This window comes from Rhineura floridana, chromosome 2, assembly GCF_030035675.1.
Source record: "Rhineura floridana isolate rRhiFlo1 chromosome 2, rRhiFlo1.hap2, whole genome shotgun sequence".
NCBI classification, from domain to species: Eukaryota; Metazoa; Chordata; class Lepidosauria; order Squamata; family Rhineuridae; genus Rhineura; species Rhineura floridana.
In genome coordinates, this window is record NC_084481.1 from 12,311,471 (window position 1) to 12,323,611 (window position 12,141).

The 12,141-nt window shown below is 41.9% G+C and overlaps 1 protein-coding gene and 1 long non-coding RNA gene across 7 annotated transcripts in view; one reads left to right on the forward strand and one right to left on the reverse strand.

Moving 5' to 3' along the window:
• Nucleotides 1–943: 943 nt before the first annotated feature.
• On the reverse strand, nucleotides 944–3,544 carry LOC133376198 (uncharacterized). Its single transcript, XR_009760426.1, has 2 exons — nucleotides 2,492–3,544; nucleotides 944–2,244 (listed from the first exon to the last, which is right to left on the reverse strand). It is a non-coding gene; the product is annotated as an uncharacterized LOC133376198 (long non-coding RNA).
• The window catches only part of CREB1 (cAMP responsive element binding protein 1), a 35,954-nt gene continuing 26,361 nt past the window's right edge, over nucleotides 2,549–12,141 (forward strand). The window contains exons 1-2 of one of the 6 annotated variants that reach the window (XM_061607805.1): nucleotides 2,550–2,884; nucleotides 8,271–8,331. The gene's annotated coding sequence lies outside the window, so the exon portion shown is untranslated. Of the gene's footprint in view, nucleotides 2,885–8,270; nucleotides 8,332–8,356; nucleotides 8,547–12,141 lie in introns of those variants that run through there. The other 5 variants (XM_061607808.1, XM_061607803.1, XM_061607804.1 and 2 more) reach the window with 5 other exon arrangements.

Here is a 12,141-nt window from a genome sequence, read left to right on the forward strand (position 1 = left end):
TTTTTTCTTATGGCCTTGCTAGAGAGAGAGCAAGCAAAAAACATTGAACCTCTTTCTATAACAAATAACAGTTTTTTTATTTAATCATTTTGCATTCATTTTTGTGAATTGGAGATTGGGAGCAAAAACGGTGGATGGCTTGTGCATTTGTTGCAGCATATTCCGTATAAACCATTTCTGTGCATTCACTCATTAAAAGTTACAACAGCTGCTCAATAGAGGAGGGCAGGTTGATCTGAGCCATGTGTAGTTCCAGAGTGTTTCCAGAAAAGGTGGGTGGATCTGCTTCCAACAAACCCATCCCCTAGCTTAAATTCAGAATATCTTGAATGCAGAAGAAGGCACATTACTATTATTTCTAGCTTGCTGTGGGTTTTGTCCCTGAATTTCTAAAATGAAATGTTTGGGCTCTATGACTGTCTGGATATGACTCTACGTCCTTCCCCAAACCTGGAAGACATTCTCCATAATCTCAGACACAACAAAGGCTGCTTATGATTAGTCAGGTGTGATGCACATGAACGAGATTATTACTTCACATTTTCAGGACAAAGCCATGCATTGCAATTATTTTCTGCTGTGCTCTCATGTGCCCTGCCTCAAATGAAACAGTATTTTTGTCTATTGGTTAGAATAGTTTGTTCTTTTAATTTGAAGAAAAAAGTGTTTTGGATCATGACAAGTGTTTTTTTATTTTTTGCAGGGGAAGGGGAGACTGCATGCAACTGGAAGCAAGGGTTCCTCACATTTTTTAAAAAATGTGTTTAGTTTTTTTGGCAATAGATGTGTAGCTATAATCAATACACGAATTCAAAAATTTATGTCATGGATTAATTTCTAAATAAGGGATACAGAGTCTGAAAATCATACTTGGGCCCTCTTACATGGAAGCTATTTTATGTAGAGAACAATTTATACTTTTTCAAGTAAGGAGTCAGTGGCACTCTGCATATACGTGTAATGGCATACTTTCCTATTGTGATGAAAACAGCAAGGTTTAAAATTGCAGCCCCTACCAAGTCAAAATGTTACCAGCCACCACCACCCATATCATTCACTATTCCCCTCCCCAAAAAGTTAGGATTTTGAATCCAAATATCTTACCTAGGAATCATTTGTGGCAATAACCTCATCAAAAACATGTATGTACACACACTACCTGCCTAGTGTCCACCCAAGCTCTGATGAAAATTGCTTGCTAAATTGAGGTCGTAGTCTGAAGCCAGCACCACCACCAGCAGCTAGCTCTTACAATTTTAGGCTGCAATCCTAACCCCATTTATCAGGGAACAAGCCCCACTGAGTTCGGTGGGGCTTAGTAGATTTGGTAAGGATTGCACTATTACTAATACATCCCAAAGGGGGAGGTGGTGTTGGTGAACACTGGTTCATAGGCACAGTAGTAATAGTAGTAGTAGTAGTAGTAGTAGATGAAAGACTGTTTCCAACCTGCAAATACTACAGGTCTTCATGTTACCCATGCTTCATTGCCCCTTGCAATCTTGTTGCTCTTCCTTTTTTGTTGTATATGAAGGGGCAGTTATGGGGTTGTTCTGAAGAGTGACTGCACTTGAGAATTTTGGGTTAGGCCAAAGGCCCATCTAATCCAGCATTATGTTCTCAGTGGCCAATCAGATGGTGCTGACAGGTAGGGAGATGGAAAGGTGAAGTTGAGGGTTGACAAATGGCCTAGCTGGCCCAGTTTTGGATTCTGACCATACCAGCAGTGACTGGGCCATTATCTAGCCCGGAACCCATTTTCTTTACATAGTCACCATAAAAAATTAGAATAAAGGCCATGAATATTATGTTTCTGTGTTTCCTGAGCGAAACGACTATTTTTTTCTTTTTAGTATAGACATGATGTATAAGTCATTGTCTTTACTACATCTCCAGGGAACAGAGCACCACTCTCGTTCAGGTGGGCGGGCGGCGCAACAAAAATGTGTTTTACAGCATCAATGGAGACAGAAGGAGAATTGACTTTAGGTCAGTCTCAAGCCCTGGCTTGTTGTTACGACGCCTCAGATTTTCTTCACATTTCTCCTCTTCGTATTCACGCCCCCTCCCCCAGCCGCGAATTACAAAAACAACTTCGGCTCTTTCCGTGAAGTGCAGCCAGCTGAAGAGCCGAGCGACGTGTTATTCGCTTGTTCTCTTTATCTTTCTTCGTTCTCGCTGTCGGTTTTGTTCGCTCATGTTCGGGAGTTTTCGCCGCTGAACGATGACGAGTGCTTCCATTACCTGAAAGGGGGAGGATGGGAAACCAAGGTTTATTTATACCTGTGAGGAAAGTATCTGCGTGGGGCTATAATTCGCGTAGTGCATTCCCCTCCTTGGTATTGCTCCTCCCCTAAAAAATAAAATGAATCTTTTTGCCTTCAGTTGGCAGAGAGCTGGGCCGCTAAAGCATGCTCTCGCTTTTTTTTTTTCGTATTAGTTCCGCCGTGAGCAATTGAGTCGCTTTTCCCATCTATGGCTTTTCCCCTACTTCCGTCGCTTGCTTTCACTCGGTTGGTCCTTCGTTTCCGCCGCCATCGAGCACCCGTCTTCGGGCTTTTCCGCGGTGGCCGTTCGGCTGTTTCCGTGTGTCTAAGAAAGGGAGGGGGTGTGCGCTGGCTGTTCAGGGGGGGCAGAGAGAGGGAGGAGAGCCGAGGCATGCTCGGCGGCGCTTGCTCCCTGGCTGGCTCCTCTCTCTCCCCCTCAGTCGGCCGCTGCTGCTTGCCTGTCGCCGGGGCTGGGAGAGCCTGAGAGAGCGTGTGTGTGTTATGTGAGTGACGCGGCGGAGGTGTAGTTTGACGCGGTGTGTTACGTGGGGGAGAGAATAAAACTGCGGCGAGAGCCTAGGCGCGAACGAAAGCAGTGACGGAGCAGCCTGTAGCCGGTAAGAGGAGAAAAGCAAAGAAAAGCAGAGAGAAGGAAGGAGAGAAAGACCAACAGAAGAAAAACAGGGAGGGGCGGCGGCGGCGGGGCCAGCAGCACCAGCGGCCGCCGTTGAGGCGGAGTTGTTTGGCGGGCGGGTGTTGGTGGGAAGAAGGCGATCGAGGGGAGCTTGGAGGCCGGGAGGGGGAGAGAGAACCGAGGTTCGGCTTGGGCCTGGCCTCGCTCAGCAGGAGGGGCGCCCGCTTCCTCTCTTTTTCTCCCCTTTTCTTTTTAAGTCAAGATGGGGCCTCCTCTCTGACTCCCCCCTGTCGCATATATTTCCCACCTCCCCTTGTCAGTATTGCCGTCGCCTCGCCGAACCCGGCCGCAACCGCCACGGCGGGCCCCGCGTAACGAACAAAGAATAATGGCGGATGGAGATTGTCGGCGGCGGCCGGGCAAAGCAGGCGGCGGAAAGAACGGCTGTGCTGGTGCCGCCACGGTCGCCGCGCTTCCACCGCGGGGAGGAGACAACTGGGCTACCACCCTGGACTGAAAGAAACTGAGTGGTGGTGCAATAGCAGGCTCCCTTCTCTCTTCCTCCGCTGTTGGAAGAGGGAAAAGGCCTCAGGCGAGCTCCCTCCGGTGTCTCCGTGCTCCTATTCCCACTCCTTTTTCCATCTGAAGTAGCCCTCCCCATCTCTCCTGTGGGTTCCTGGCCTTAGTCTTGATGCGGAACGCGCGCGAAAATAAAAATGGATCACTGCCTGCAACAGACACTCCGGCGGTGTAACTCTGGGTAGCTCCTTTATAGGTGCCCAACGAAAACGAGGGAAACTCTTGCTCCTTTCTCTCTCCCTTAATTGAGCAGTGTCTATAAACGGATCCCCCCTCCTCAAACTCTTGCCCCCCCTCGTTGGGGCCGAGGGTAGAATTGAATGGTGTTGACCCCCCACTTTTTTTTCTGCAGCCTCCGTTTGTGGAAAGTAAATATTGATCTGATGCCAAAAAACCCCCGCGCTTTTTTTTAACTCTTCTCTCAGCCTCTAAGGAACTCCTGCGCCCTGTAGCAGACGCGTTAGTTTTCCCGCTCCTCTCTAGGCAGGGCAACCCAGCCATCCATGCTGCTGGTAGATGTTTGTACCCATAGCCGCAAAATCAACCCTCTGGGTCTAGTATTGCTCCTCACAGCCAGATAGATTACAGGGTGATTTGGCAGGACTTCACTTTAAAAAGCTGGGGAAGAGAACCTTGTTATTATTTTATTATTAAAAGTACAGCTTTAAAGTTGTACTTGATAAGTGCTTTGAGGTTGCAAGGCCTTCCAAGTTTCTTTTTAATAAAATATTTTGGATCAAAACTGTATTCTTGAACAATTTGTTTTCCTGTCAGCTCTGTGCCTAGATTGATACTGTGAAAGCCCATCTGCTTCCTAAACACAGGATTTAATCCTGGTGGTCCAGTTTCACTGTTTTGCAGTTCATTTGCTCAGTACTGTAATGCATAGTCACAATGCTTAAAAGGAGAGGTGTGTTAGATCAGGCCCTTCTGACATTATTAACAATAACTAGGTTAATACACATAGTTTATTATAGCATTGGTTTGCAGGGCATTTGGCAAAGTAACATAAAAGAGAGGACACTTTCAAGCTAACGCAAAGGTAGTAAACCTGGGGAGGGGAGAAATGGCATGACTGCAAGCAAATAATGTCAACATGTACTTAAGCTTCATTTCAGTTTTGATTTGGGTCTAGGACTTTTTCATAAGGTGGATTTTGAGCTTGGGTTTAAAGTTTTTGAGACATTTTGGTGATATTAATGTAGGATGTATGACAGAATAGACTACAAAGTGGAATGGCTAAATTTTGCAACAATACATACTAACTTTCAGAAAATTCTACTTGATGTTGAAAACACTCAAAGTGATGCTGATACTACTTCATGAGAATGTAGAGGATTGCATCACACTTACGAATACCATTGTAGATAACATTCTTGGCCATGCTGAAAAGTGAGTTTCCTCACGTTAAGTGGTGATTTCAATCTAGAATTCCCTCTGATGTTTACCTCCCCTAAAGTTCCTGTTAGCTTTCAGTCAAGCAATGTTTCTGTTTGCTCTCAATAACATGCTTTATATCTTTTATTAACCACTTGGTTTTTCCTTCCTTTTTAAAATATAAAAATTATCATTTGCTTGCATGTACTTTATTAGGTTTTTCAAACTATAACCGAATTGCAGCTATTTAATATACTTCTAGAGGGGAAATAATTTTAACTTGCGTATTTAACAAAAAGGTCTGCTATTTTAAAAACACAAAAGTCTTTGCAGAATTTAAAAACCAGCATACTCTTCAGGAACTAGAGCCCACTTACATAGATACCAGTGATGACTTTATCTTTTATTGGAAAGCCCATGCAAGTCAGGGCACATGATTTTCAACAAGCCTTTCTGAAAAGCTGCTCCTCATAGTTGGGGTCCCTCTGAAACAGAACAGGATATGATGCAGAGGGCTGCAGTGGAATAGAAAGTTGCCTTATAGAGAGTCAGACCATTAGTCCATCTAGCTCCTTACTGGCCACACTGACGGAAAGCTGCTCTCCAAGGTTTCAGACAAAGGTCTCTCGCAACCCTTCCTGGAAATTCAGCAGATTAAACCTGGGATCTTCTGCATACGAGGCAGATGCCCTACTACTGGGCTGTGGCCCTTCCCCTTAAATAGGGGGTGGGGTAAGTAAAAACCAACTTGTGATCAGAAGCATTTCCACTAAGGCTGAGCCATCATTGGATAGAACACATGAAGTATTATCCTCAATTGGCCACTGTATACATGGGTCTATAGAAAAAACTATAAACAGATCTAACAACCATGAAATGAAAGAAGTACAATCACTGGCATTTCTTTTTAAAAAACGTTCTCCTTTCCCTCCCATATCAACTGCAGTAGTCTTTTTCAGTCCCATACCTCCATGATAGAATGCTGTGTCAAGCTTCTAAAGAACTTAAATACAGCATAACCGAATGGGGGGGAGCTTGTCTGTATCCATCCGTGGTATCTGAACTTCTTGCAGTCTTGAACAAAGAGGAAGGAATTACTTTTTCTTAGCTTCAGCCAATATGGTTCTTCTCTTCTTCTATCCAGTAGGCATGTCTTGAGGATTATCTCCATGAATCCTTTATACAAGCGGGCCCCGCTTATATGGCAGGTTCCGTTCCCGACCCCTGCCGTAAAGCAGAACACCATAGAGTATAATGGGGCGTGTCGTGCAAAAATGCCGCAAAAGCGGCATAATTGGCTTTAAAATGGGGATTGAAAGCCGCCGCATTAGCGGAAAGCCGGGAAGCGGGGCCCTACTATATGTGTAATTTCGCTTTGCTTTGGTAGGGGATGTTTACAATCCAAGCACTGTACACCCAGGATGCATTCAACAACAGTATTCCTCTCAATGTGAAGTAATTCATTTGTTTTCAATTGCTCCTTGATGAGATCCATGGGGAACTGGATTATGTGCTGTCCTAGCAAGCATTTTACTCTAATCACCCTTTACCTATCAAATTTTCAAAGATCTTGTTTGCCAGTATCTGGTAGCTGAAGATCTTTCACATGGCCTAGTTCTGTATGTGTCTCTTCACAGGATGGCTGTTTCAGAATACTGTGTTTTGTTGGATCGCCTCTTTTGCAAGCTGAGTTGGCTTTTAAGACTGTCCTTATGCTAGGAAAAGTTCTTACTGGAACTAAAAAAGCCTTTGAAGAATAAATCATTTTTTGAGTGTTTTATTCTCAAATAGGAGGCATTACTGCAGAAAACAAGAACCAATATTACAATGCAGCAGTTTTTCCTAGTGCAGCTGCAGGACTATAATGGACCACTGGGGGTTATCTGGTCTTTGAAATGAATGTGGCCCTTCTTTCATCTTACATTTATTTTGTCACATTTTACTTTGCTGGTTAATGCTTCCATGCTTTCTAGACAGTCTAAAGGTGTTTGAAGTAATTATTAAATGTAGCACTTTACTCATGCATAACAATTGTTGGCTCAAACTAATACTGGAAAACCTGACCTACATATATTTTGACTGCTTTGTCTTCTAGTCTGGATTGCTAGTGTGCCACAGAGTGCTTCAGGGATCCATGCTTTGATTCACACCACCTCCTACAGATCGCATTTCACCTCTGACAAGTCCAAAATCCTTCCAAGGCACCCCACTTCATTTCAGGATTCATCCAAATGCAATGCATGCGTAGTTTAGTTCAGTCTTTCTCCTCTGAACCAAAGGTGAACAAAAAAGCCTAGTTATGCCATTGGTGTGATCCCCTTGTAGGTTGCTGAGGATCAGTTCTGTAGTCAGTAGTTTTCAGCTTTCTGGAAATCCTTTCAACGTTGACCTGTCCGCTAGAGTGCCCCTGTGTATTATTGAGTGCACCCAGATTTGGTGTTTTTCAAGCTTTCCTCTGCCCCCACTCTGCCTTCAGGACCATGCCCCCTCTGTTCTATGGCTTAATGTGGAGAGAATCTTGCATACAATAATGTATATGCAATCCGATGCTACAAGCATATACATCATTATATGCAAGATGGAAAAATCTGGATGGGGGACCTTATCCAGAACTACCATTATAAAGAGAAATACAACAAAACATATCTGATATTTATAAAACTACATGGAGGAAAATATTTAGAACAAAGTAGCATCTGTTTCCAGTTCAAGTTGGAATGATGAAAAGAAGTGAGGGAGCAGTCATCCCACAAAGCAAATATGAATCAATAAGGGTCCTCTGCTAAAGGGCATTCAGCTCACTTTATTCTTGGCTGGTGATAGAAGAAAGGCTTCACCTGCCTCAGGATCTAACTTGTCTCTGGAAATTTTAATATTTCTTCCAGGTGTCCCACATCACCAAATGTGAGCTGTCCCATAATTTGAGAACCACTGGACTGTAGCAGCATAACACAAAGGAAGATTAGTAATGCTGATAAGCTGTTTTTGCTATCTCATTGAGAAAACCCTCAAGATCTTAAGAATCCTTAGGGTTCCCTGAAATGGACAAAATTGCTGCTCTTGTCAGTTCTTTTTAACAGGGCTTATGGTTCTACATACTGTAATCATGCTAATCGTCTAAGCTTGCAAAGTTATTACTTGGAAGTAGGTCTATTGAACTCAGACTTGTTTATCTGTAAAACATACATAGGACCATACATTTCCTGGTGAAAGCACCCACACTTGTTTCCAAAGAACTTTCATTAGACTTGCATTCATTGGGGGTAGGGTGGGAATAATTCCGTATTATTAGTATCCGTGGATATCCTGGCAATTGCTATTCATTTTGATGTAGCTGCAGATAAAGTATTCTTTCAGAGCTAATGTAAAAACATAATGTGAACATCTTTTTACTTTGTTTCTAATCCTTACAGGATATGTAATGCCCTGGTTTTCAAGTTTCTGCAATAAAATGAAAGCTGGAATTCTTAATGAGTTAAGTTTTCTGCATATTTGAAAAACAGCACATTTTTTCCATGTAGCTCGTTTCAGTACCATAAAGTAGGCTTTCTTTCATTGCCTTAGACAGCAGTTTCGGAGAAGTTAAGTTTCTTCTGTATGCAAGTTGTCTCAGAATCTCTGTACTTGTACATATGGAAGTAACTGAGCTGCATAATCATGATGGTTGCTGTGCAGCAAGTTCTGTGACTGTAAGTGCATTCCTTCATCCTCTAAGATCAAAGTTGGGAACCTTTTTCAGACCAAGGGCCCCCTTCCTACACGAGTTACCTTCTGGAGGGGGCATCACACACCAGGGGTTGGTGGGTGGGGTAATAGATACAACTCTTACCTTTGTACATTAAGCTGCATTCCAGCCATGCAAAATGCAAGTGGATTCTACACATACACTACCACCCATTTCTACATCCTGGCAAATGAGGCACTGTCACAGTTCAAAGACACATGTCAGCCAGGCAAAAGCACTCTTGGAGGGCTGGACCAGGCTGGTGACAGGTGTGGCTTGGGGAGAATTCTGAGGGCGGTATAGAGAGGCTTCTGTAATTCTCTACTCTCTAAGATCATGAAAACTGCTGTGTAATAGTTACGATTACCCAGCTCCCACATTAGGTGTATGAGCATACATGCAGGGATACTACCAAAGACATATCTGGAAGAAGCATACCTCCCGATCAGATTGTAGTCAATACCTGAGACTGGGCACTTCTTCAGAACCTACCATTAAGTTACAAACATGAAATTTGAGTGTGTTGCTATTGTGCATTTTTTATATTATTATTTTTGGGATATCACCTGTATAGATGCCAAGATAGAGCTAATAAGTATTTAATCCTGCAATAGTCTACTGCTCTTGTTTGTTCCAAGGGGGATATGTCTGAATGATCATGAAAGTACTTTTCCCAGAAATTATGAAAACAATAAATATGAACATCCTTTTACCTGGTTTGTAATCTTTATGTAGGATACATTATCTTCATATTTTTACCACCTTTACGAGTTTTCAGTAAAATGAAAGCTGGAGTACTAATTGTCCCAAGCAGCCCAAAAATGCTCTCAGGCACTGAATTTGGCTGGCAGAACACTTGTTCCTCATCGAGGTCTGGAAAGTTTGAGGTCCTGTAAGGGTGGCCAATATTAAATCCTTAGTTAAGCAGGAAGAACTCTTAGGAACTATTCTTTTATTGAGAGGCACAAGATTTATGCATTCTTTGCTTCTTATCTGATGTACTAAGAGGTAACTGCTGGGTTTATTCCTAAGTAACCAAAAACCTATTTCTAAGTAGTGTCTAAGGGCTATTTCAAGAGAAATGAATAACCTCAACCTAAGCTTAGGGGAACTAGAAATTACCCTAGGGCAAATGTCAAAAAGTATTCGTGTCACTGTACTTGCAGAGCAGAATGAAAATGCTGGTGACTTGATGCTATTCATGTACACTGTTAAACCTCTCTTTAGCATACATGAGGATAGCTTTGCCCCTTGCTTTCCTAGAACAGTTGGTGCTGTAGCAGGAAAAACCTTCCTCCTCTTCTCATCCAACTTTCATTGTTGAAAGCAGCATCCTATCTTGAAAATAAGGGGTTGTCGAGGAACAGCACCAAGTATGCATTAATTCCAGTTATACCTCTACAGTTCTTTGTATCTAACAATTGATTAAATGGATTTCCATGGCCTTTGAAACCATTATTTAATTGTATGTAGAACAAATAAATGTAGAGGCAGCACTGAAATGTTTTATAACTATGTACATGCTCTGTTGCTGAACATTTCAGTGTCTTAATTGGATTTTCCTAATTGTCCCCCACCTCCAGTTCTACTAATTAGGTTTTAACTCCTTTTCTCATTTGACCCCTTTAACTCAGAGTCATTTTTTTTACCTCTTTAACTTAGGCTTAGCATTTCACCCATATCTTTGGCTCAAAGTTGCTTTGCTAGTCTTTTCCTAATGTCCAACTTACACTCAAACAATCCTTATTTCTGCATTGAGGTATATCTACACACCTCTTAATTACAAATTTATACTTTTTCTTATTAATGGAACCATAAAGCTTGTAGGATACAAGGCAGCTAAGGGTATACACTTTAAAATTCCATTGATTTAAACTGGGCATAAATAATTGGGCCTTTAAAGCCTGTCGCCCTGGGCTCCTGCTGGGAGGAAGGGTGGGATATAAATCAAATAAATAAAGCATACCCTTTAACTGGAGCATACCCAGTATTGGCAATAGAGAGACATTGATATATACAGTACAGTTGCTTTTGGTATATGACAGTGTCAGTCCACTGTAACTGAAAATTGTTAACAGCATGCATGCAAACTCCTTGTTTGAGTTCTTTCTTGGGGACCACTTCTCTAATTGGCCAGTTTGAAAAAAAGGATGTGTGCTTTTTCGGTCACATTAAAGGAATGCTTATCAATTTGGCCTTACTATGTTAACAGTAGTAGTAGTTAACAGTAGTATGTTGATATTAGAAAATTTGATACAGCAAAGTATATTAGTAGCACTCAATTATATTCTTCCATGGATTTCACTTAGATAGCTATGCCAGTATGTAAGGAAAAATCTAAGGCCATGCACACCAGTCAGTCCTTTTCTAGGAGGAGGAGGAGGAACGTGCTGTCTCTCCTTCGTCTCTTCCTGGAACATTTTGCTCCTACTCTTTTTAATTGTGCAATTTAAACTTGCTAGGAACAGAGATTTTTTTACTTATTTATGTAAGGTATTTTGTACCCTACCCTTCAGCCAAAAAGGCACCCACAGTGTCTTATTGATCAATAAAAAACAAGATACCGTAGTCATGCTTGAAATCTAGAGAAAAGGGATGGGGATGCAAGAGGAAGAAATCAAACTCAAGACACCAGGCCTTAAAATTACAAAGTTGGTATAATGACCAGCCATAATGGAAACAGTTCATGGAAAAAAGGAACCAAAAGGAGTTGGTCTCTCAGTAGTAGTGATGTGTGAAAATTTTCCAAAACCATTTTTTTTTCTGGAAATTTTTCCAGTGTTTTATTTTTTTTCTGCAGAAAAAAATCCAGTTCATTAGTAACAAGGAATGGGTGCCAGTTGCAAATAAATATTAGGTGAACTTGGCAGTTTCAACATTTTAGAGTTTCCAGAAAACTTTCTGGAAATTTTAACAGCCCCAGCCAACCTAATGCATAATAGTCCATAAGAACATAAACAGAGCCTGCTGGATCAGGCCAGTGGCCCATCTAGTCCACCAACTTATTCTCAACTGGATGCCTATGGGAAGTTCACAAGTAGGACCCACGTGCAAGAGCACTCTCCCCATTGCAGTTTCCAGCAACTGGTATTCAGAAGCATACTGCCTCTAACTGTGGAGACAGAGCATAGTTATCGTGGTTAGTAGACATTGATAGTTTATCCTCTATAAATGTATCTAATCATTTTTAAAGCCATCCAAGTTAATTTTTTTATTTAACAAAATTTATATACCACTTCAATGTAAATGTGTAAGTTGTTTAAGAATAACATTAGAATGATCAATAAAACAGTTAAAAGCAAGTTATTAAAACATATTTAGAACAATTAAAAGAGCTACTAACTTAAAAAATTAAAACAGATCAATACCTAATTAAAACACTTGGTGGCCATCACTGCCTTTTGTGGAAGCAAATTCCATAGTTTAACTATGCACTGTGTGAAGAATAAAATATCTGGATGGAACCAGGTTGGTGAAGGCTGCTATAGCATCATATTTGATGTCCGACTTTGGATGTCCAACTATTGACAGGAAGGACTGTAGCCTGCTCTTTCTCCCAG